At 39.4% G+C, this 6,623-nt stretch overlaps 1 long non-coding RNA gene across 1 annotated transcript in view; it reads right to left on the bottom strand.

Moving 5' to 3' along the window:
• Positions 1-536, bottom strand: part of LOC112495034 — a 4,259-nt gene extending 3,723 nt beyond the window's left edge. Inside the window, exon 1 of the long non-coding RNA XR_003061156.1 lies at positions 429-536. This is a non-coding gene — a long non-coding RNA (uncharacterized LOC112495034). The remainder of the gene's footprint in view (positions 1-428) is intronic.
• Positions 537-6,623: the final 6,087 nt, after the last annotated feature.

Below are 6,623 nucleotides of genomic sequence, written 5' to 3'. Positions count from 1 at the left end.
CGCTCTACAGCCCTTTGCCCATCTCCAGCGGGGCGCCGGTATCTCACCCGGGCTTCTGCCGGTCCGTGGAGACGTCTCCGTCGGGTACTCTCCTCTGCCGGGCAACTCGGTACGTCGAGACTATCTCCCCACGGCAGATTCGAGCACCTCGACCTCAACTAAACACTGACACAATCTTACGAGAGCCTTGACGTAACTGTACGAATCAATCCGAGAGCGTACCTTCTGAGCAGGGTGGCGACCCGAAGAGAACCAGAAATCGAGAACGTTATCTATATCAGTAACCGGAGCCGCCTTGGGACCGTGATTCGAAAAATCACATCACACCCTATATGTAACATCACGCAAGGCAAAGATCAGGGTTTGAGTCCTGTTTACGATACATTACTATCGACTTCCACAGAAGAATGTAACTGATTATTCCATACCATCTGACCCAACTCTGTTCGTGTCCAAGGTGTAAGCTTTGTAGGTCCACACCATTTTATCCACGTGCCTGTTTTGCTGACAGTGTTATTATCTTGAGAATTCCTGTCCTAGCCAACAAAGGAACAGTTATTAGCATATATCCTTATTTTAAGAGAGGACAGCCGTAAAAAAAAGAACGAAGGAAGGTATCTACCCACAGATCCTTCTTGCACCCCTACCGTCAGTTACGAGCTAGTCCCAGTTTCCTTTTTTTGCTCGTTCGTTATGCGTAGATTAACGGACGTGGCATCTTCGGTGGATAGGCGCTAGAATCCTTCGGTAAAGGTATTAGTATCGGTAAAGCCTCGAAAATAGTCTTGAAAATAGTCTCGAAAATACAAGAAATAAGACCAAGACAATTAGGAGAAGTGTCAAAATGGCGAAGATTCGCAAATAACTGTTTGATCGTTTTCTGCACACAATCGAATCCTTGCATGCCTAAACTCCTGCATTTAAGTATTCACAAGGTTTACAGCTATTATGGCAGATACCATTTGCCACGTCATAGTTTACAACAAGATAACTGTAACGCTTCATTGTTGTTAGGATACTAAGTAGCGCCCGTTTACTATTTCGGTGGAACCTGAACGTTTAGCTGGCTGGATGTGACACAGCCGAATTTTACGAAACATCAGCTATGCCGACATCTTGCCTTCTAGACGTACAGTTTATAGATGATATCACTTTTCAAATGCTTTATTCTAAACATGACAACTTAGAACTGACAAAAAGCAGCAGGAAGCAAATAGCGAGCGGCGTACTCTTGATTGTGAAAATACATTGATAGACCTTACGGAAAAAAGAACTCGTTGTAGTTAATATTAAGATTGAATAGTAACTATTCAACATCAACAGTGCGTACTTTTAGAAAACAATAGTAACTGTTGGGGAGATCATCATTCAGAAAAATTACTGTTGAAATTTAATAGTAATGAGTATTGGTGTACAACATTAACTACTAGGACGTTATTATTTACAGTAGTTACTCCTGAATGTCATTAGTAATTATTATTAATGGGCAACAGTAACTGTTTTTATTGACAATAGTAATTAGTGATTAAACGAACTTACCTAACTGAAGTTAAATCCTGATTCAATGAAACGCCTCTCCCGAATAGATCATAGATGTAGTACCCCCAATTCCCACAGTGTCCCCACAAATTTTAAAGCTAGGAAAAAAATTTCCCTAACGACGCGATCCTGCGTACGTGGTGCTCGTTCCGTCCACCCCACCTGACTCGCGTCCATCTTGAACCTTCATTTTTCAAAAACACTGCCGTAATTTAATCTACGGGTATCTCGCCAAACATGCAAGGGCAGGAGGGACTGATCCATTCGGAAGAGGCGCCTCATACAATCATAATTTAACTTCATTTAGATAAGTTCGTTTAATCATTAATTGTATTTCACGCCTCTTCCTCTAGATCATAGATCTAGTCTTTTAAAGATAGTTGATAGTTACGGCAGATATGCTTATGATAAGCCATTTTATTTCCCCTTTATTAAAATTATAAAAATAGGCTTAACCATAAAGATCCAGGATCCATCTCCACATGAGAGATAGTACCATATAAGCCTATCGGCACTGTTTGCAAAATCTGATCATCTTGTTTGTACTTGTGTTTCCAATACCACTTCTGCCAATTGCATGTTTTCCGTTGAAACACAACGATCATAAAATCAAGCAAATGTCTCTGAGTCTTTCGACCACCCGGCAGTTTTTCGGATTACGTCACTATTGGCGTCCTGACATTTTGCTGCTGACGTCGCCACATGTCGAGTGCTATATACCGAAAAAACGTTAGTATCGATGCCACTTTTAGACATAACTAACTTTATCCATCAACTCAAAGTCTGTGTTCCAACCCCCCTTTATGGTTTCTTAAAAGAAATAAACAGTTTAACTTCTGATCTTCGCAATTCGTTGGTTCTTTCTGAATAAGCTAGCAGCACTGAGGCCCCGTAGACCGGTTTATCCTGAGTAAAGAACGGTAATCTTGGAACCAGCTGTTTTTTTCTCGGACCTGAAGTTTTTATCGCATCGGGAATTTTTATTTCCAATACATTATCGATTACCCGGTAAATATTTCTCGTATCAATAAGAGACAGAGTCTGCATTCGATGTCCCGTCGATATTGCGAACAAGATCACCAACTTTAGAGTTAAGTTTTCCAAACCAGTCTTTTCGATTGGATAAAACGTTGATAAATATCTCAAAATAATCTTGGGATCCCAGGTCGAATCGTATCTGGGTGCTGCCGATTTGAGCTTTGCTACGCCCTTAAAGAAGCTTTGAATATTATTGTTTTTTCCCAACTCGAGTCCTACAATTAGTTTAACGAATTATATAAAGCATCTTTTTTGAATTCTTCAGTGGAAAATAATAACACATTGTTTTCGGAGCCGCTAAACGGGTCAAATTTTTCGGCAGAATTAAAGAGCCACTATCTTTTTAACCCACAATCATATTGGCGTAGCGATGAATTTGAGTCTGATCCCACCGGAATCCCTGTCTTGATAAACGCTTCCCGGACAACCTGGCAGCTACCAGCGTAAGGCAATCCCACAATGGATGTGTCTCCTTGCAGGAAGATTTAATTAAGGGAGGGTCTACCCTAATTAGAATTTTCAAAAAATCGTTTTTTTTTAATTGCATTTTTCGAAAGTATACATATTTAAAAGTATCATACTAAAATTTTATAAAGACCCGAGAGCAGTCTAAGTATACTTTTGAGCGACGTTTACTTAGCTACCTGAGCGCGCTAATATACGCACCGCTCGGAGCGGTACTACCTTCCTGCCTTTTTATACATAAGGAGCTGCTACCTTTTGTAAATATACTATCCGTACTACATTTTGGATGAAAATGAGCGCTATGAAGAAACTGAAGGCATAATGTATGGTGCAGGCATCGCTGATTAGATGTAAGTAAGATTTGTTCACCATTTTTCGTTAAAGAAAACTTTAAACGCGTTTTTCTCAAAAAGACGTTTTTGGACGGCTTGTTGATAAAATCTCCGAAACTATTCAACCGACCCTTACCAAAATTTTACCACATGTTCTTTATGACTATAGCTATAGCGCATATCATACGAATTTTGAAATTTTTAGTGTTACTATTTTTTTTTGCAAAAAACGATGAAAAAAAACGTGCTTTTTCGTAGTTTTTGGAAAAATGGCCGCCATTTTGTCATTTTTTAAAATATCAAAAATCGTACGATATGCGCTATAGCCATTTACCTACTGAATCTAAAACCATTTTTTTTTCAGATCATCCATTCCAGAGATTTTATCAACAGCGCACACCCATCTTTTTTTTTGGACCTGTCTTCTCCCCCATTTTTCTCTACAAAAACTGAGTAAAATGAATATAAAAAAAAATTTTTTTTGTGTTTTAAGAGTGTATTTTTTAGGTCTAACACTTTTTATATCCATATTTATAATATATACCGGTCAAAAAAATTGGTGAAAATAGCCTTTTTTGCCCGTCTAGTTAGGGTAGACCCCTTAAATTAACATTTGGTTTGAATATAATTGGTTCGGCGTCCAACAAAGATAAATATAAGGCAAACCACGGCTGAGCATCCCAGTACGGCACAACTACTACCTCGCAAGATTTATCACTTTCGATTTTTCTCAATATTCTCAAAATAACAGAGAAGGGTGGAAGAGCATATAAAAATCAACGCCTTCGCCTGAGAGTGAAAGCATCGATTGCAACGGATTCGAGATCTATGCGCCACGAAACATAATTACTGCATTTTATATTTGCTCGCGACGTGAATAAATGAAATTCTGGTCGGTCAAAGGTTTCTACTATTCTTTTAAACGCTCTATGCGAAAGCTCAAATTCCGTCTCGAGCTGTAATCTTCGCGATTTCTGATCAGCCTCGACGTTGTCACCCGATCGGATAAACGACGCTGAAATCCAAATGTCTCTCCGCTTACACCACTGCCAAATTTCTTTGACGAGGGAGGTAAATTTCTCGTATTGACTGTCTCTCATTCGTCTTATATAAGCAATTGCGGTCGTGTTGTCTATGCGTTATAAGATGTTACTATGTCTTATATCACTTGCGAAGCATTTTAATCCGAAGAAAGCCGCTTTTAACTCTAGTTCATGTATGTGTAGCACTAAATTTTTATCGTCCCAAAATCCATGATTTCCACGGCTTTTACAAAAAAAAAACGCTAGCAGAAACCATATTCTCTTTCCACCATACAAAGTCTTTTGCCATCATTTTTTGCAGGTACTTTTTTCGATCAAAATTATTGCCGTTGACGTCAAGCGCCAAAGTCCTTTCCTTCTTAAAATCTCTCACGTAAATCATCCCGTACTTCACAGCCGAACATCTCGAGACTAAGGTACCGACGAGGACACCAAATTCCCTTATCGTGCAATGACTCAGCTTACTAAATTTTCGCAGTAATTCGAGAATTCGTTGAACTTTGTCCTTTAGTAATTTTATAGACTTATTGGTCGAATCGAAAATCACTCCCAAGTATCTGCAGCGCTGCGCAGGTGCTGTGAGGTTCTTTTCTTCATTAATAATAAATTCTAGCTCTTGTAAGACCAGAGTTGTCTTCTTGATATTAGAAATGCATCTCTCATAAGATCTATCGATTACAAGAATATCATCGAGACAGAAAACAGAAGCTAACCCGCTCTTTCTTAAACATGCTGCTAACAGTTTCAATATTTTCGTAAACAGATAAAGTGCAACGTTGAGACTGAATGGTAAACAGGTAAACTCATACAATTCATCTTTATACAAAAACCTCAACAATTTTCTACTCTCTTTTTTTATAGAAACGAGATAGTATGAGTCTTTCAGATCCAATGTAGCCATAAAATCCTATGACCTAATCAGCTTTTTTGATACTTTCCAATCTTCAGTTTTGAAATTATCTGCGATGATAAACTCATTGAGTTTTTTAAGATTCAATATGAATCTATACGTATTATCTGGTTTTTGAACTAAAAAGATATTTGACAAAAATTGATCGTTAGACCCTGAACATTTTTCAATTGCGCCTTTAGAAATTAGCTTACTAATCTGATTGTTAATTAATGCGTGCTCATGACCCGTCCACGTGGGCTCTACAGGAGGATGATCTTGAAAAGGATGCGATGAAAATGGTATTTTATAACCTCGTACCCATCTTAGAATCATTGGATCGTTGGTCACTTTCGACCATGCGTCGACGAATAAATTCAGTCTACCCGCTGGTTTATCTATATTTTTTAAATCGTCTATCGGTATTTTCTGTAGTATCGGGACGGTTCTCTGCAGTTCGGTGTCTTTTTCGAATCCATATTCTGGTTGTTGTTGTTTTCCTTATTGTTGTGGTTGTTGTAATAATACTGTTGGTGCCCGCCCGACGTCGTAGACCGATTCTTGTGCGACGATTGTCGAGACGGGCCCCTCGAGGTTCTTGTGTTCTTCTGTCCGTTCGACTGCTGTACAGGTTTGACTGGTGGCTTGAGATCGTTCGATGTTTTTTTTCTAGATTTTTACCCATCTTCAGTTTCTCGTCTAAATCCTCTCCGAATAGCCACTCATCGACCGACGTGTTTGACAAGTGGTCTTTGACCCATTTGCATCCAAGCGCGGAATAATCCGCGGGCCACGACTGTCGACTATCAGCAAGCGCGGAGTAAGCCGCGACTGTCGAGCATTTCGGTTTTTTCAGTTGTAAACAAATGTAAAATGCGATATTTGCGATATAACACTGTGTATCAATCGTTTTAAACAGTACATTGTTAATAAACTCCATGAATAATTTGAATGCCCGTTACTCCACACACGACCGACCGCGCGCGATGATACGAGTCAGTCGTCAATTGAACGTTGCTGATGTTTCAACGTGGTAACTTAAACAGAGCGATGATGCAAACGGGTTAAGGATGAGTTTGAGTTGGCTATAATAAGCCCGTTTCAAACCAGAGACTCTTCACGGTGAATTGAGGCGAGGAATCTATCTCCATCACTCAATTTTTTGAATATTTCTATCTTCTCTGTACCATCCATTTTAAGAGCAATTGCAATTGCCTTTCCCACCGCTGTCAGACACGCGGCTACCCGTTCTTGTTTCTCAACGATATGTTTATCCCTCCTTAACGCCATTTCCTGAACTGCAGCGGTAATTTCCTC

The sequence above is a fragment of the Cephus cinctus genome, unplaced genomic scaffold (genome assembly GCF_000341935.2).
Source record: "Cephus cinctus unplaced genomic scaffold, Ccin1 Ccin1_scaffold1159, whole genome shotgun sequence".
Taxonomy (NCBI): Eukaryota; Metazoa; Arthropoda; class Insecta; order Hymenoptera; family Cephidae; genus Cephus; species Cephus cinctus.
The sequence above is the reverse complement of the archived record's forward strand: the minus strand, read 5'-3'. Positions and strand labels throughout refer to the sequence as shown.